Source organism: Prunus persica, chromosome G5 (assembly GCF_000346465.2).
Source record: "Prunus persica cultivar Lovell chromosome G5, Prunus_persica_NCBIv2, whole genome shotgun sequence".
Taxonomy (NCBI): domain Eukaryota; kingdom Viridiplantae; phylum Streptophyta; class Magnoliopsida; order Rosales; family Rosaceae; genus Prunus; species Prunus persica.
The window spans coordinates 4,462,413-4,482,934 of NC_034013.1; positions in this window are offsets into that span (position 1 = coordinate 4,462,413).

The window sequence follows — 20,522 nt, forward strand, 5'->3', positions numbered from 1 at the left end:
AGCAGGTCCAAGCAATGTCACTCAAAACACTTCCAGGCCACAAGGGAAAAGGTTCAAATCCATTGCAAAAAGGGCAAGGCCATGGAGGTAAAATACATTATGGATTAAGATGGATTTTGGAATGTATATTTTTAATACATGGGCTGGTAGATATGTGTATTTTGAACAGATGGCTCTTTTGGATGGATTTTGCATGATTAAGCAAGGTTGGAATGTATATTTTATAGTAGAAGTTACCCCACTGTATTTTGAACTGATGGCTATTTTGGATGGAATTTAGATGTATTTAGGTTGGGTTGGAATGTATATTTTGAACAGATGGCTCTTTTGAATGAATTATGTTCTGTTGTAATTTTGGATTGGTGTCTTTCCCTTACTTTTGTTGTACTATGTTTGCAGTTTATGAGTAGTTTGCCTTGGCTTGTGCCAAAGGGTAATTATCCAATTTAAACAAGCTTGAAAGACAATTCTATGAAGTTGGCTAGGTTAAATTGGTTTTGAATATGACATTGATGAATGACAGCCAAACCCATCATTGTGTTTACAAAAACTAAATTCATATTTGGTCCAAACTTCAAACTCATCCAAAAATTGTGCAATCTACATTCAACCTCAAAATGTACATTGAACTAAATCCAAATGCCACTGCATTGGTTAAGCCAAAACAAGGCACAAAAAGGCCACTACATTCAACCAAATCAACTAACCTACATTCAACCAAATCAAAACCTAACCTACTTTAACCAAATGAAAATCTAAGTAATAAAACAAACAACAACATAATCACAACCAAACAACTCAGCAGCAGCCTTCGAAATTTTTTCTCTCTATCTCTTAGCTCTTGCACAATCTTCTTGTCTTTAGCTCTTTTCTCTTCAAATGAGTTGATTCGTCTAAACAATCAACATATGACCTGTTTGGCCTGCTTAGACATTTTTGGGTCCTTCCAAGCCCTCCAACCACAGCCACCATCATACTTCTCTCTACAACACACATATAACCTCCTCCCTGCATTTTCATCAGACCAATAAACAATTGTTTCAGCCTCAAATCCACACCGGCAGATACACACCATATCATCCGCCGTAATAAAAGTGATCGAACTTGATTCGGTAGAAGCTGCACATCTGTTCCTATGCATCCTATCTTTAACTGCAATTTCTTCTCTTCTTCATGATTCATGAATATCAACGACCTGAGAAGGTTGGAATGCTTACAAATAGGGTTGGGTTCTGTCATTAAGGGTGGGTTATGTGAAGAAAGGGTGGTTTCTGTCGAATCTCCATGTCTGAAACGAAGGCTTCGTTTGAATAAAAGGGGGATGAGGGCTGAAGGTATAGAATGGTGATATTACCCTTATCAGACGGCTCACGTGCTGCTCACGTGGTGTTTTTAACGAGCATTTGAAAGGAATTAGGGAAAAACTAATGGCATGGGTGAAATTGGCGATTTCTTTTAATTCGAAGGCTAAATTGGTTGAAAAAATAATCCAAGGGGGACATTTCGATAGTCGATATAGTCCAGGGGGGTTTTCGGCAGTTTACCCTAAACAAAATGAGGTTATTCGCCCATTGCCCTTACAACCTTACACTTTGTAGAAGATGTATCCCTGTAGCAAGTCAAGAGCTTCACAAACATTGTCATTTACAACCGAGCTGCTATAATTTGGTATAAATGAGGTCTTGTAAAATACTCAGATGAAGATTTCTTGGGTACAATGGACACAGATAATTGGGTCTCTTTAGTGCATACTGGACTCGTTAAGGCTCCATTGTTTTTTGATCAGAATGTTAATAAGTTATTAAAACAAGTATGCTCTAAAGCTTATGTTAACCTACCATTATATGCTCATGGGAATCTAAGTCTTTCGATATATAATAAGTATTCAATTTATGATGCGGCTAAATGTACTAGAGATCTTTCTAGCCAAAATTGTATGAAGTGTCTTGATGTTGCAATTGAGAAACGTCTTAGTCAAAGTCATGGAAGGAGAGGTGGGCAAGTTTATTATGGGAGTTGTTATATTATATTCGAACTTTACTCCTTTTAAGTAGCATTTCTGTAGCTAAAAACAATTAATTTCATAATGTCATTCATATTTCAATTCCGGGGGGTAAGAATCCATACATTTTCATCCCAATTATTGTTTGGAAATCTTGGTTATGTCATAAAAGAACTCAAAATATGTTCAGTTTCCTAATAATAGATTTGGATCTTCTGCTTGTTTTTTCTCTGCTAAGATCTACCCACTACAAGAAAAAAAGGCTAATGTGACCAAATAAAAAGTGAGGCTTATAAATTCGTCACATATAATGGGTATTTGTGACGAATTTATCAAGTCGTCACTCATAAGACAATGAAGACATCTGGAATTTTGGAGGAAGGCCAAATCCCTCACAAATAGTCTAGCGGTTTTGGGCGGCAGAGACCAACAATTATTTGTGAGGCTTGTGGGGTCACATATAATATTTTAAGGCGTCACAAATTTTTAGTGTGGGAATATCTATCCAAAAAAATGAAAAATAAAAAGGAATAAGCGGAAAAGTTTCCCGCCCCCAAAATAAAATTATTATCGTTAGGGTTTAGTTATCATCACATATTCGCAAATGTGAGGACCTGGCTCACTTATTCACATAAAATATTTATCAAAATTTCAACTATTCATTCATCTCCCTTTGTTTATTCACTCTTTACTCGCTCTGCAACCAAAACTCATAGCCATCTGCGTTTCTCAAATCATCGGCCGACGCGATTGATACTGTATCATCGTCGGCTACTTCTCCAACGACCATTATTGCTCTAGCGACAACTACCACTTCAACGAAAGCTCTTTCATTCCTAATTCCTCAATGCACCACAATATCTCTGTAGTCTTAATCCTAATATAGGTATCATATTTGTAATTTTTTTATTTCTTTGCTTTTTTGGTCGAATCTCTTTGCTTCAGTTTTGGGTAAGTTGAGTGGTTTGGTGAATTTCTGCATGTTTAAGATTTAGGATTTATAGAATCATCCTGTGATTGTTGATTGGTTTATTTGTGAAATTTAATGTTAAAGACATCTTTTCAGGCATAATTTGATTTATTGGGTTTTTATGCACTGTTGTTAATTTGCTTTATTATCTTTGTTTTTCAAAAATAGGAATATGAATCGGTGTTTACTTTTCAAAAATCTTGTTCTTAGAGTTCTAATTGGAGTTGTGCTTTAGGAGGAGATTGGGATGTAATAGGAAGTTTTATTGTTACTTTTCCTTTTATTAATTTATTTTATTAACCTTACTACTTTTTGTTTGCTTGTTGAGGCAATTATATAAGAATATAAGACATCTAATCAATATGCTTTCTATCGTTGGCTACCTAAAAGATCAATTATGAGCCAAGCCTTTTTGGATATCATAAAAAACATGAAAACTCATCATGCTGTTTGAAAGATTTGTTTCTACATAATAAATTTGGAACATGTTTATAAATACAAGTTTTAAATGGATAGGCAGTGGATTGCCAAATGTTGTGATCGAGGAAACGATCCAAATGATAAGAAAGGGATTGAATCCTTCATTGATGTTGCAAGACACCATGTGAATACCAGTGGTGAGATATTATGTTCATGTAGGCATTGCCATAATTCATTTTGGCACCCTATTGATATGGTTCACTTCCATTTGTTGCGATATGGGATGGATGTTACTTATGACATATGTTACTTTAATCAGTTTTTTTATTTCTGATTTATAGGAAGGGAAGCCTTTATTATTCATTGACAATTGGGAAAGGCTACATAAAGATAGAGAGCATAATTGGATTAGTGAGGATGCCCAAGAAAAGCATGTAAATTAATAATGATTTATATTAGTAGTGCACCCAAATTGATAGAAATCGTGGATCCTCTTACATATTTAGAAAACACTATGTAATATTGATTTTTAGATGGGTGCTGGTTGATTAGTTCTTCTTACACACAGTTACTAATGGCATCTCATATGTCATATGCAAGTTTAATTTGTTGATTTGTCTATAGGAAAAAATGAAACAAATGTGAGATGAACTGAGGGCCAAGCTAATTGAGGAGCTGATGAGGATATTGAGGCTGATTCAATAGGAGTTCCAATTGAGGCCGAGTTCAAGATCATGGGTGATGTACTTGGAGTGAAAGGTAGGATAATTTGTGGTCTTGGTGCTTTTCCTCAAATGGAAGCCAATATCTCAACTACTGTTTTTTCTAGAGCTTCTAATTCTTAGCTTAGCAAGTTACAAGATATAGTATAGATGCTTGCCACAAATATGCAAAGTGTGCAGGAAGATTATTCAAATTTGAGGGCTTAATTGGTGGCCGCTCTAGAGGCATCCAACAATGATGGGCTGGATAATGCACGGTTGATGTCAATGTTGCGTGCAGCTTTGATGCCGTCGGCAATAACCTAGGATGAGATTTACATGTTTACATTATATTATTTTGGATATTAAGCGTGTTTAGAACCTTGGATATACTATTAAGCAAATACTTAACTTGGATATGCTATTTTGGATATTATTCATCTATGATATGAAGCTTTTTTTTTTTTTTTTATACAGAGTATTATATTTATTAGGATCATTCTCATGAAATCATTCACACATATTATCAATTGTGATGAGTTTTTTTGGCATAACAAATTATACAATATGACGATTTGTTATATGTCATATTTTAAATAAAGTGACGATTTACAAAGCTTCACAAATTGAACGTTGTGACAACTTGTCTATCGTCATATTAGATATGATGTGACCACTTGTCAGTCATCAAAAAATGAATTATGTGGCCTATTGTTACACGTCACAAAAGAAACAATGTGACAAAACACGAGAAGTCACATATTGTAAACAGTGACAAATTCATACCTCATCACATTGTCCTATATGTAACACGGAGTTATAGTCGTCACATTTGACATCGGGTGAGGGGCTTAATGTGACGACCCTTGTGACGCCAGAATATAGTCACTTTAACGTAATCGCGAGGAAATTTTGCCTAATGTGAGGAAACGTTTTCGTCACATTAGCCTTTTTTTTCTTGTAGTGACTAGTCTTTTAATTTAAGCATGCCATATCGTTTAAAAAATATCCAACATCTAGAAAACTTACAAATTACTTTTGTTTTAACATGAAAAACCTATGTTCTTTTGGCTGAGGAGTTCCAACTCAAATCAGGATTTTTCTTCCCCATACAGCCTCTAGAGTTCAAAAACTTAAACAATTATGGTGACAAGATATGGAACTAGGCTTAATCTTATATTATGTCTATGAGTATGAAATATATAAAAACTGTATGTGTAACTGCAATCCAATTTGATATTGGGCTCCATGGCTATGAATATTACATACGCTGAAGGAAAAATTGTTTCTTAGATTTGTATAATTAAATAAAAAAGTTACTCTATCTAAGAGAGACATACCGATAGGATTAATTGGATCAATGTTGATAGGATTTTTAGTAATTGTGCAAACAGAGTTAAAATCACATAAAATACTTGCAAGAATACAAGGCTATTGTAGTATAGATGCTCATGCAAGGTCGTTTTCCTCAAGGACTAATTAGCAATTTATGTAAAAACAAATTCCAAATAACTACTTAAAATAAAAGGTCAAGAAAGATGATTATGAATTTGGTTGATTCTAAAAACAAATACAATTGAAGGAAAGAGTTTTGAATATCAATTTATAAAAGTACTAGGGTTTCACCATCACCTAGCAATCCTATGAACTTTTACCAATTACTTATGATTTGCAAACATGCCACTTTGAAGGTTAGGTTTTCCTAATGTATATTCTCCTTGGAACCTCCAACACAGAACGTATATCTAACATGCAACCCGTCCGGACGTTCGGATCAAATCTGAACATGAAAGATTCATTAAGTTTTGTGAAAACCCTTTGAAAAACCATGCAACCCTTAAGACGTGGTATTCATCTGAAGTGAAATTACAATTATTAATCACAAGAAGCTAGCATCAATTTCAGGGAACCTTCCGACCAAAATTGCATCCAATTACTTTTCTAAAGATCCTAATGGTGATCAGGCATTAAGACAATTAGATAGTTTAAAACAGTGATTAACAATTCAAGTAGGCATGCATTCATCATAAGCAATTAAATAAAAATCACATATTCATGCTAAGGTTCAAGGCTTCACCCTAGCAAAAGAAATTTAGTTACGCATACTCATAATTGAAATCCAAGAAAATATCATTAAGAAGAAAAGAACGAAAACACCTGAAAGTTGTGAAAACCCAAAACCCTAGCAATTGCTCTCCACAATACAAAGTTCAAAAGTGAAAAAGGGAGTCCTCAATTCCTTGTGAGAAAGAGCTTAAATACCCCTTAAAACCTAGCTGCCAATGTACAGCTTTTCTATCCCCACAAGGAAACTAATTAAATAAAATAATACTAGGAAATAAAGTCCAAATTGGAATAGGAGAATCTGCCCAGCCACGTTTTGGCCCCAAATCTCCTCCAAATCTGGCCCAAGATAGCTTGTTTTAAAGATAAAAATGTTCTGAACACTTCTCTAGAAGGCCACGAACTCATCTGAGGTCATCTTGGGCTCCAAAAACGCAATAAAAGCCCAACACGTCACTATTCCAGCACCGCGCACTGCTCCTTTATTTTGTTGCCAGAAAATAACCACTTGGAAGAAAAATCTGAAATTTTGGTACGATCAAGCTAAGTGACTCAAGAACGTCCTCTAACTGGAATTACTCCAAAATTCCTCAATTTGATTATGTTTTGCTCTAGAGAGAGTTGAAAGTCCTATATTGGAAATATAATTCAAAGTATCAAAATTCTTCCAAAATATTAACCAAAATATACTAAGAATGAGGTTAAATATATAATATAAAATATGTCCATCAAATGTCAATCATCGCTATCGTATATTGTTTAATGACACTTTCACTGCCTATGATGCAGAAATACACAGATATAGACCCAAATGCAGCCTATTCTGGAGCATTAATCTATGTACAAAACAAAAGTTCAAATTCAAATATAGAAGGTTGGGTTCATGACTCTGTACCCGACTACAGACTCACTTTTTCAAAGGCTCTTCTTTGATGGATTTTGTCGCTCTAATATCTTATGTTTGATTAGGGTTGAATATGGTGAGTAAGGTGTATTTATTAAAATTACATTTGTTTCACAATTCAATATCTGTTTTAGTCATTTTATATTAGGGTACATTAGTAATTCAATAAATAGTTTAGTAATAGGATGTGCTCAGTTAATTTTAGGGTTCGTTAAACAACACCCTTTACTTTTTCTCTACAATTGATTGTCATTAAGTAAAATATATGACTGGCTTAGGTCTCATATATGACGTGATTTTCAAGCGGGAGTTATGATGGAATCGAGATATTGAGAGTCCGGTATCATATACCTCTAGATAAGTGCTACCAATTAATTATCTATCTTATACATTTGTGAGCATTACTACAAACGAATGTGATTCCAATAAATTAATTTAGTTTGAATTTTGTGAAATAAGACAATGCAGAAACTTAGGGTTCGTCTAATAACATTTTTGGAGAATATATTCATAAAATGAAAATGAGAAAACGAATTTGCATTTTCAAGATTCGAGAATGTGTCAGGTATGCTAACTAGAAAACATTTTCCGATAACGAAAACTGTGAAAATGTGTCTGGTACGAACATATGAAAAAGACAAAAATATTGAATATGCTTTTGGCAACAGTATTGTAGCACATATCTTATCAGACTTATTAATAAGCCAAAAAAATTGTTAAAAATTGCGCAACGGTCTAATTAATTATCATTATATGACGAGCTTCTTTTCTTATAAAATTATGTAACACACAACAGGCAATAGGAATTCATTGTTGTCTTCTCGGAGGATAATTAGACATCAATTTCAAAATTGGAAAACGAGCTTTAAAAACACCAAAACATCACTCAATTATGTAATGAGGAATGCCTATAGTTGAACAACTCCATAGGACCTCTTGGTGCTCTTCGAGGTCCTTTATAATCACGCAAATGATATCTCTTACCTTGGTAGGGTGCCAAGAATCCAGGCATGTTTGAATATCTAGCATCCACAACATAGTAATACCCTATAATTTTAATTTATTACTTGCAAGACACAGATAATGCACATAATAATATTAATTGTAATCTTATGTTTATACCTTCACCTGGAGCAGCAGTTGTACACTTTCTTTTCCCTTTACCAGTCACAAGTTGAGGGTTGTCACCATCATTATCCAAGTAAACATCAAAGTGAACTCCGGTGTTAAGGAAGTTGTTTTCTAACTCACGTTCATCATCTGAGTTAGGAGGAAGTTGACTAGAAGCACAATGCAAACTGCCCGGTTGCAGTAGTAGTGTTGAATATCTCCCCTAAAAGTTGATAGTGCTCTAAGACTTGCGTTCGAAATTGCTTCACTTTTGGCTTACTCTACAAAGCATGAAAATTATATTATATCAAATGTCACAAACAATTCTTATGTGAGGAGTCGGTTAAATAAAAATAATAATACAAAGACTTACTATATGACATTATTATAATACCTTCAAGTAACTTGCCCAAACATCCTTTGAGACAGTCACTGTGTTTGCAATAGGATCCACCCAAATCCTGTATGCTCAATCAAATCTGAGAAGTCGCAATGTACTTTTCGCAGTCTATTAAATTTAGATTCCAAGTTGTGGAGTAGTACCTTTTAGTCCATATTGTGCATACAACTCATCACTTATTTTTGTCCAAACTTTCATTTTAAAAGTAAATGTCTGCAAGTTACCCTTCTTCACATATTCATGCAATATATGTATGACTATTGTCTCCTATTTTGGAGGCCATGACATTTTTTCTTGACTATCAACATTCTTGGAGGCCATATCCTTTTAAAGAAAGAAAATTATAGCAAACTTCAATCACGTAATGCATCATGTGACCACATAAAAAGGTCATAATTCGTGCCACCACCTTTTACATAATCTGCACGTCATTCACAACTAGAAACTACCAAATAGCATTCCTAAACTATTCCATCTTTTTTTCTCGAAGGCACTAAGCATTGTTTCGTCTAAAACCAAAAAACAGATAAAGTCAAAAAAATAAATATAAAATCTAGGAGAAAACAGATAAAGCAAAAACAAAAATATTGCAAACTAAAACTAGAAAACATATGAAACAAAAAGAATGGGACCTTGTAGACAATATGGTTTCTTGCTAGGTTTACCTTTTGCTTTGGTTGCATTGGTCTTATCTATTGTTGGTGATGTCATCTCGGTTCTTGGGTGAGTTAATTCATACACATTTTTCTTGACCAGAAAATAGATAAAGCAAAAAAAAATATTGCAATTGACAACATTCAGTCCTAATCCAGATCAATTGCATGGAAAAATAAAAGCAAATTGAGCAAACTCATAAAAATACAATCTGACAACAACAAACAAGGTAAAAAAATTCAACCATCGACGTAAACAAAACTAAAATTAAAGTTAGCATAAAGAAAACCCTAAATCTAATGTAACATCTCATATTGACCAACGGAAAGGGGATGATGTGCCTTAAATGTACATGTCTACCTCCATCTAGCACGAGGCTTTTTGGGAGCTCACTGGCTTCGGAGTCATAGGAACTTCGAAGTTAAGCAAGTCAGGGCTAGAGTAATCCTAGGATGGGCAATCCACTGGGAAGTTGCTCATGAGTTTCCAGAAACAAAATTATAAGGGCAGGGCCCAAAACGGATAATATCGTGCTACGGCGGAGCTGATCCCGGGATGTGACCTCTAAACATAAATAACACCATAGTCTTCATACCCAAATCTAAACACATAAATATTTTTAAAATAAGATAATTTCGTACCAAATCTTCCAAAAGGCTGAGCAACAAGACCTTCGAAGAGACTAAGAAGCAAAAGCGTAGGTAGTCTCAAAATCAGAGAAGAAAAAAAATTTAGATTCACCATATAGAAAAACCCAAGTCTGAAACGAAATATTTTATAGAAATTTTTCTTATCAAGATCTTCCAAGAAAGTGTGTGGGAAGATTGCAAGAGTGAGAAGCAAGGAATTTCTAGTCTTCCTAAGAGAAGATGGAGGAAAGCTCGAGCGACGTAGACAAGGAGGAGGTGTTTATGTTTTCCGTGTTTTCCCCGTTTTCCCAAATAGGATCCCGTATTCTCTAATCTGGAGTTGAGAATGGAGAAAACGTCATTTTGGCGTTTTCACGTTTTACGCTTAACGTGTGAATTCATTCTCCCAAAATATTTTCCGTGTTTTTGTCAATAACCCACCGAACGCATTTTTTATTTGTCTTTGGGCTCAAAAAACAAAAACAGGCCTTTAAAAATGTTACTAAACAACCCCTTATCATTTTCCACTTGTCTAGTTTGTCAAATTATAAAATAAAATGAATTTTAAAAATAAAAAAAAAAAACTTGAAATGGAACTTGAAATCTATTTCCTGGTCTTATTTACATGGTCCTTTTGTATTTTACAAATTAGAGTTTATATTGGGTTTGTTAATTGTTTTAATCAACCTAAAAACACCAATTCATGAGAAAATGCCTTCTTGATTACATACACTTATGATTCGGCTAAATTGTAACAATGGTCCCTAGACTATACCCCAACTTTACTTTTCGTCCCTCCCATTGTTTTGTTGTTACCGTGGTACTTTAATTATGCCTCCAATTACAGAAACCATCATTGCAGTCATCTCTGTCAAATTTTCCATTAAAAATGATGACATGGCATTGACAAGTCCTACTTGGCATGGGCAAAAATGTATTTTCGCACAAAATTTTTTTTAAAAAAAAATCATATCATATCTCTCTCTCTCTCCCTCTCCAGCCCGATTCCTCCCCTCCTCCCAATTAGGTCGGAGGTTCACTCTCAACTATGAAAAATTTCTAAAGCTTCCTCCCAATATCCATTTGAACTACAAAACACCATATACGCAAAAAGAATCCGGTAACAACCCATCCATTCGTAACCTATAGAGGCCAAGGAAGGGATTTTGGAGGAGGTTGGTGGTGGGCTGTGTAGCTAAAGCCATGTTTAAATGATTGGTGGGGGCTGGGAAGAAATTGGTGGGCGGGAGAAGAAATATGGGTGAGAAGGGGCCTTGAAAAATGGTGTATTTTGATCAAAAACCAATGCGAGAAGAATATGAAAATGGGACAGACAATGCAAGCGGCCCACCTAGATACCCATCAACCCTCTGCTTCTTTGTTTTGATCAGATCTGGGGTGGAGGATGAGGGCTAGGGTTTTAGGTTTGTGGGTGCTGGGGTTGCGGCTATGATAGAGGGTGGCACTACTACAAAAAGTGAAAAAGACGACCAGAAAACAATGACGGTCTAAGTGAAAACCGTCGTGGTTTTTAAAAAGACGACGGTTCTAAAAACACCGTCGTGTAATACAACCTTAGACAACAAAAAAATGGAGATTCAAATGGCTGTTCAAAAACAACGACGTACCTAATTAAACAACCGACGTCTATTTGAAACAGATTTCCGCAGTGTAAAATCAATGCCAACAAAGAACGGCAGAAGTTATGAATCGACCGACGTAGAAAGTAAAGATGACGATTTCAATAAAAACCGCCGTTTTTACTCATAAAATAACACGACGAGGTTTTCGTATAAGACGCCGTATAATTACAAACAAATTCACGGCTTTAAAATACAAAATATCGCCGTATTAAATTAATGTACAACGACGGAAAATATAAATATATCGACGTCATTCTCGTATAGTTCTACGACGTTATCTTTAAATCGTACAATAAAATTTAACGTCGTATGTATTCATTTTATACGTCGTACCTTTAATTTTAACCGTCGTCTTAATAAGAATTTTTGTTAACAATTTTTTTCTTTGATTTTCTTATCCTACGTCGGTAGATCTACTTGATGACAAGAATTGAAATAACCACGACGGTTTATATAGAAAATCGCCGACATAATCAGATTTGTCTGAGATCCCAAGGGTTACGAAATCTTACCAGATGGAACTCTGTTCCACATCATAATCTTAACAGATGACACAGATTTGCAATCAGAGAGACAATTTTTTGGAAGTTGATGATGTGTGTGCGTTTGTGTATCTACAAATATTATACCTAACGTCGTTGCAAATTTGCAATCAGAGAGACAATTTTCAACGACGGTTATATTATACCTAACGACGTTTAAAAAACAAATCAACGTCGCTAAACAAATATATTACGTCGTCTCAGTCTTACTTAAGAAGACGAAAAATGACGACAGTAATAAAAAAAACAGTCGTTGTTTTTATATTCTTATTTTATTTAAATATGTCCTCCAAAAAAGAAACTTTACATATTCCAGAACATTAATTTCCTTCATTTTAAATTTCCTCCGGAAAAAAAAACTCTATTTATAACGCACTGTAATTGAAAAATAAACTGAAAGGCCACGGGAAAAAAAATTCTATTCATAATTTAAAAATTCAAATCCACGTCGGTTATATTAAACATAACGACGTTAAATGAAAAGATTCCACGTCGCAAAACAAATATTGCGTCGTGTTAGTTAAAAACGACGGCATAACAAAAAACCGTCGTTGTTTCAAACTGAATTAATTTAAAATTTATTCGGGAAAGCAAAATCTATTTATAATTTCCTTGGGTTAGTAATATTGCGTCGTGTTAGTTTACAAATTCTAGAACATTAATTTCCCTCATTTTAAATTTTCTCGGGAAAGAAAAATCTATTTATCACGCTTTGTAATTGAAAACTAAAACTGAAAGAATTCGGGAAAAAAAACTCTATTTATAATTTAAAAATAAAATCCACGTCGGTTGTATTACACTTAACGACGTTTAACAAAATAATCTACGTCGGTAATTATAAATCTACCGCCATCTTACCTTAATATAGACGACGAGAAAAGACGACGGTAGAACAGAAAACCGCCGTTGTTTTAGTTTCTTTAACAGTTTGGTCCTTTATCTTTCTGCAGGACTTGTATAGTTCAAAGCATTGACAATGTCTTCATCATATCTCCCAGCAAATACTGATTCGATTGCTCATGCTTTAGAGGCCATCTGAAGCCATTTCTATTCTTTATCGCATTCTTGAAACCCATCTTCTTTTTCTGAAGCTCTACGGATAAAGGAAGAGGCTATCAAAAATCTGACGGATCTTCTTAGCCAAGAAAATCAAGCAGATTTCCCTGAGAAGCGAACTTTCCTTCGACAGCGAGTGGAGGCCAGGCTTGCATCTCTTTTGATGGAAAGCAAGGAGTATTCAGAAGCACTAAGTGTCCTATCAGGCTTGATCAAGGAAGTGAGAAGGCTAGTTGACAAGCTTCTTCTTGTGGACATATATTTTATGCGAGTAAGCTCAATTTATCTTTGAGAAAGACATCCAAATTATTGTCTTTGAGATGTGAGAGACTGAGAGAGGAAGAACTTGGAACCCTAAATGTAAACCGAAAATGAATGAAAGCGACAAATTTATAGAATAAATTTTTAAAACCAACGGCGGTCCTTACAAAAAAACCGCCATTTAAATTGTAAAATCAACGTCGGTATGATCGACGTATATTACAGAAATCCACGTCGGTACATTAATAAAAACGACGTGTTAAATAATCTACCATGACGCGAGTTATTACTTATGTACTTTAATTTTTGAGTTTACTACGACGGTACCTACAACACTACTGTCGTATTTATTTACCACGTCCGAAGTTAAATTTACCGTCGTATTTTGTAATTTATACGTCGTAGTTATATGTAACCGCCGTATTATTTTTTGAAATGGTTTTATATGTAAGCAACTTTTCGTCTACCTGACATACACATGCATTGTTTCCAAACCCGATTAAAATTTCAATCTCCCAGAGAAAACTTTTAGACTTTTTTCCTTGTCAGAGTACTGTCAGAGTATCTCATCGTCTTCCTCTCGTCTTCTTCGTCGTCTCTGAACTTAAACATAATCTTCCTCTTGCTTTCATTGCACGCAAAAGGTAAGCTTTCATTTTCACTATTTTGGTTGCTGTTTTGCATGCTCATACGTTTTTTGTTTGAAAAATCTTTTTACCTTTTTTCTGGCCAAAATCATTTTACTTCTTTCCAAGTTCGATAAAATATACAGACAAAGAGGGAAAGTTTCCAACTTTGAAGACAACTACCTCAACTAAATAAGACAACGGTAGCTTCTTATTTACGTGGTTAAATATGTAGACCACGACGGTTCGTCAGTCGTTCTAGCGTCGTCTGAAAATTGACAAAGTTGTTTTTAAAATTATAGTCTTTTTTTTGGCTTGCTTGTTTAATTGCAGGTTTGATTTCTCTGAACAATGGTTTTTGTTTTTCCCTAATTTGATAAAATATAAAGAAAAAGAAAGTAGGGTTGGTATCTAATATAGACGACAGTATCTTATTGTTTTACGTCGTGTGAATGTTAATACCACGACGTCATATTAAAATACCGTCGTCTATATAAGATTCCAAAACTTTCTTTCTTGGCCTTGTATTTTATCAAATTAGAAAACAAAAACCATGGTTCAGAAAAATCAAATCTGCAATCAAACATTCACAGAGAAAGAAAGAAGGGTTTTGGATCCTTATATAGACGACGGTATATTACTACTGACGTCGTGTGAACATCAATACCACGACGTTATATAAATATTTCGTCGTTTATAGTTAATTATCACGTCGTTTATAGTTAATTATTTCGTCGTTGTTTAATTACCTTGGTTTTAAACATTTATTACGTCTGAGATTATTTCATTGCGTTGTTTAAAATAATATCATACGTCGTATTTTATTAATAACCGTCGTTTGTGTTCTTAATCTTTTCCTGAAATATTTTCACTTGCAGTTTTTTCTGTAAAAATGGTTTCTCACCAAGACCAAAGTAAGGATTCTGGCTCCAAGAAAAATGGAGGTAAGGAGCTTGGAATGGTACCTCCTCAAGTGAAGCCTTCGAAGAAGATGAAGTTTGCTTCATCATCTGCTGAGACAGAACCAACCAGCACGACAACAATCTCTGATGATTCAAAGTCTGGTCGAGGTATGAGCACAATGCCTCGTGTTGTGAAGAGAAAACTTCAGAAACTGAGGCCAATTGTTGAGTACAATAAAAGGGGGAAAGGAATTGGCCAAGCATATAGTGAGATGCAGTCCTACATTGGTGTGTTGGCATACTCCAGAGTTCCACTTGTGGACATGAAATGGGCTCAAATCCCCAAGGATATAAAGGAGCAGATTTGGGAAGCAGTTGACATTGCTTTTGTGGTAGGTCAAGGGGGCAAGAACTCTGTGTTAGCTTCTGCTGCCAAGAAATGGAAGGATTTCAAGTCTACACTAACGAGGCATTATATCCTTCCATACACCAATGACAGGGAGAGATTAAGCCAACCCCCTGAAACATATAAATTCATAGAGAAAGCACAATGGGATGCCTTTGTAGCTTCAAGGTTATCCAAAGATTTTGAGTCTGTGCATTCTCAACATGCACAGATTAGGGAGAAACTTGAGTACAATCATCGATTGTCTCGAAAAGGATATACTGGTTTGGAGGATCAATTGGAGGAAACCATGCCTGGGGTAGAAATTGATCGATCTACCTTATGGAAGAGAGCTAGACAGGACAAACATGGTAACATCCCGGATCCAAAGGTGGCAGAGAAAGCAAAATTAATTGTAAGCCTACTCACTCTGTTTTAAATTTTTATTAAACTGTGAATAATTCTTATTACGTCTTATGTTATATTTTGCGTCGTGTGAATGATATTACCACGTCGAAATTTTTTTAAAAACGTCGTTAAAGGTCTAAATCAGGAATCACTACTCTGTTTTCTGTAATTATAGCATAAGATGTCGGTGGTTCATTTTCGCGTCGTTTGTATTGAATTACTACGTCGAAATATTTTAAACAAGGTCGTTAAAGGTGTGAATATTGAATCATCCCTCTGTTATCTGTAAATAAAGCATAAGACGTCGGTGGTTTATTCATTTCGTCGTTTTAAAAACTAACCACGTCGGTATAACTACCGTCGTGATAAATTATAATAACGTCGATTTATATGTTATTGCGTCGTGTGAAATTATATAATACGTCGTTTGTATATAAATAACCGTCGTGTGTTTTTTTCTTACTTTTTTATATATCTTTGTTTTAGGATGAATTGCAAAAACAAGTCTCGGAAGGCAAAGTCACTGTATCTGGCAGCAATGATGTGTTGACCATGGCTTTGGGTCCCGAGCATCCAGGCAGAGTGAGAGGAGTAGGTGCTGGGATCTCACCAAGGCAATATTTCAATTTACCCAAACCACAGAGAGTGAGCTTTGACGACCGTTTGAATGACAGTTTAAGAGTTCTCCTTCAAGAAGAGACTAAAAAGATGGAAGCTAAGGCAAGGGAAGAGGCTTTAAGGATGGAGGCTAGGACGAAACAATTGGTAGAGGCTGAGAGGGAGCATATCCTGAGTCAGCTTTCTCAATTAATTCCCAATTTTGATCCAAGCATGCTTAAACCCAGAATTAGCCAAAGTCCCAAAAATCCAATGTCTGACAAAGCAAGCTGCTCTGGAGGTGATGTGAGATCCCTACATTTTGAGGATGATACTGCCAAAAATGGGAAACATCAGGAAGAAAAGGTAACATATCTGAACTTTGAATTCTCTGTTTTTTTTAAAACCATTAGACGTCGTTATTATTAATAAAACCGTCGTTTGAAATACATACCACGACGATTAAAAATAAACCGTCGTTTGTATTTCAATACCACGTCGTATTTAGTTTACTTGTTTTACACGTCATTAAACGTTGTTATTTTTAAAACTTTGTGGTTTTTAGACGACGGAGTTAGTCATTCCCGACGTAATAGATGAAGAGAAGAAAGAAGAAAAACAAGATGAAAAGGAGAAAGAAGATGACGACCAGGTATGTTCACATAACTTTGCCTTTTTTATTTGTTTTTCAAAATTCCAGACGTCGATATTTTTCTTTAAACCTTCGTTTGTTTACAACTTAGACGGCGGAATTTTTTTCTAAGACGTAATAAATTATTCACCACGACGGTTTCTTCACCGTCGTTTAAATTCTTTTCAGACGACGTTTTATTCCTTAAACCGTCATTTTTATTGAATTACCACGTCATTTTTTTTATTTCTTTAAACAGGTTATTCAAGTTGTTGATTATTCAAATATGGAGGCGCCATCTTCTTTAAAATCCCTTTGTCGTTATGTGGAAACGACACTCGTGCCTCAGGATAAGACCTTGCACTTTACAATTGATAAGGAGGTGTTTGGTCTAGAGCGTGATACCTTCCTCCTGCCTGAAGATATTACACAATTTGCAGGCATGGAAGAAATAGGAGCCACTGTCATTGCTGTATATATGAGATTTGTCATTCTAAAATAATACGTCGTTGGTTTATTTATTGCGTCGTCTTAACTAACTAACCACGTCGTTAGTATGTACCGTCGTGATAAATATATTATAACGTCATTGTCTATTTCAGTACGTCGTGTGAAATTTTATAATACGTCGTTTTGTTATACATAACCGTCGTGTGTTTTTTTGTATATATGAGGTTTGTCATTCTAAAATAATACGTCGTTGGTTTATTTATTGCGTCGTCTTAACTAATTAACCACGTCGTTTGTATGTACCGTCGTGATAAATATATTATAACGTCGTTGTCTATTTCAGTACGTCGTGTGAAATTTTATAATACGTCGTTTTGTTATACATAACCGTCGTGTGTTTTTTTGTGCTGACTTGTTTATATTATTTTATATATATAGGTACTTACACGATGTTTTGAAACGAGCAAATATGTGCAGCATGGTTGGCTTTATCGACCCTGCTACAGTTAGTGCCAGCTCTGGCACAATAGCTGACAGATCACGCCTACTAGCAGCTCGACTTCAGAGGACTGACGGTGAACAGATTTTCCTGATGCCTTACAATCCAGGGTTAGTCTCCTTAACAGGATTTTGTTTTTATGATTTTCAATAAATGACAGCGTATAAACTAACCACGTCGGTGTTTTATTTTATTGAGTCGTTCGAAACTACTAATCACGTCGGTAGTTATTTATCGTCGTAATAAATGTATAATGTCGTCGATTGCTACTTTATTTCGTCGTGTGAAATATTATAATACGTCGTTTTTGTAAATAACCGTCGTTTTTATATTAATTTTGTGCAGCCGTCATTGGATCTTGCTGATTGTAAGAGCAAAGAGAGAAACCGTCTATTTTCTGGATTCTCTGCCAGGAAATCGTGTGGTCGATGAAGAGGCCAAAAACATTGTGAATAGTGCTATAAAAATTTATAATTCTCACATAGCTAGACCAGGCCGTAAGGCAGTCATTTGGAAAACTCTGTCAGGCACACCAAAGCAACTCAGCAGTGTCGAATGCGGGTATTATGTGATGCGCTTCATGAGGGACATCATCATGGATCCTTCCTTGGAGTTTGAGAAGAAGGTAAGAAGAAATTACCTTCATACATTTTACGTCGTTTTTTGTATTATCAACGACGGTCATGTAAAATTACCGTCGTTGAATAGATATAGTACGTCGGTTATGAAAAATATCGTCGTCTGTGATTGAATTTCTTTTTATTTATAAACCCTAATAGTCATTGTTTATGCAGTATGCCAAGGGAAAACAGGAAGCGCCATACCCCCAAGAAGCAATTGATGAAGTCCAAAATGAATGGGCAGAGTTTGTTTGCCTTCACCTGGAATAGGAGAATTATTGAACACTTGATATTTATGTATAATGTACAAATTTTGTCTATAATATATAATGTAAAAATTTGTTGAGGTTTTCTTAAATTAAAAAAAAAAAACAAACATACAAATTGCGTAACCGACGTGTAATACTTTTCCAACGACCTAATAAAGTCAAAAACCGTCGTTTTTTGTTGTTTCGTTTTAAACAAATCCGACGTAAAATGATATTTAGACGACGTTCTTTGAACAATTGAGTCGTTTATGGTTTACAACGTCTTCAATTTCTTAAGGGTTCAGGGTAGTACTTTGTAACGACAGCGGTTAAGTCGTGGAATATATATTTTACGTCGGATAGTTAAATATCCGCCATGGTTTCTCATTTAAACGACGTCATTTTAACAACTTAGTCGTCTATTACAATTTACAACGTCTACAATTTATTAACACCGACGTGGTTTGTTGTTGTGATAAGAATATTTTATTATTTTTATATCAAAATATTCAAAATAAATTTAAAATAAATCAGAAAAATGCAAAGTCAACTCCTATGAAGTCATTGATATATTTTCTTCCCCCTAAACCTTGAAAAAATTCATTTTGAATAACAAAAATTTAAAATGACCATCCAAAACAAAATTGTTTTGATGAGTCATAAAATCACTTCTAGTTTTATGGTTTAGGGTTTAGAGTCTAGGGTTTAGAGATTATGGTTGTTATTTATTGGGGTTTATTTTTAAAGTATAATTTTTGGGTAGTATAGGGTATATATTAGGCTGTAAAACCATAAACCCTTTTATAAACTTAAATTTTTAAATTATATAATTTAGTTTTAAGGGTTTAGGGTATTAATTTTTAACGACGGTGGTTGAGTCGTGGAATACATATGTTACGTCGTGCAGTAAAATATCCGACATGGTTTATACTTTAAACGACGTCATTTTAATATGTAAGTCGTCTATTATAATTTACAACGTCTTCAATTTGTTAACCCCGACGTGGTTTTTCAGTCGTCTTTATATCAAAATATTCAAAATAAATTTAAAATTAATCCGAAAAATGAAGCGTCAAAATAAACGGCGTTACGTTCAGTGTTTCCGTCGTGGAATATTACATTTACATCGGTTCTTGTAGAACTTTCGCCATGGTTTTTCTTTCGACGTTTTAAAGAGCGCGCTCTCTAAAAATTTTCGCACGCCCTAAATTTTTTTATATTTGGCTCTTATTCTTATACTTCTAACCCTGAACCCTAAAATTTTCAGATTTCGCGCAACATAACATTCGCTCTCTCACTTCTGCTCTAATTAAAAGTTGCACTCTCCAGGCTCCGTCGAATCTGTGAGCTCATCCAACCTGTAAGTACAAACCCTATCTTCCCCTTGTAAATTCATTGAATGATATTAGGTTGTTTTGTTAAAGGATTTTAGGTATATGCTTTGCGATCTGTTAATAATGTGCTTATAGGTATGGGTTCATGGATTTTCTGTTTAATGGGTTCATGGATTTTCTGTTTAATGGGTTCATGGATTACATTATCTGTTATGTTGAATTGGGAATGGATTTAATATTGTCGGATCTTTTAATCACCCTATGTTATGTTGAATTGGGAATGGATTTATTGTTTTCATGCTTGGTTTCATGTATATGTTGGTTTCTTGCTTGGTTTCATATATATGTTGTGTTCTTAATGGGTTTTGGGTTCTTGAAAATAAACTGAGACACGACACCTTTTTAGGCATACGACGACGATTACACGACGGTTTATGAAAAAACCGTCGTTGTATTACTTATACAC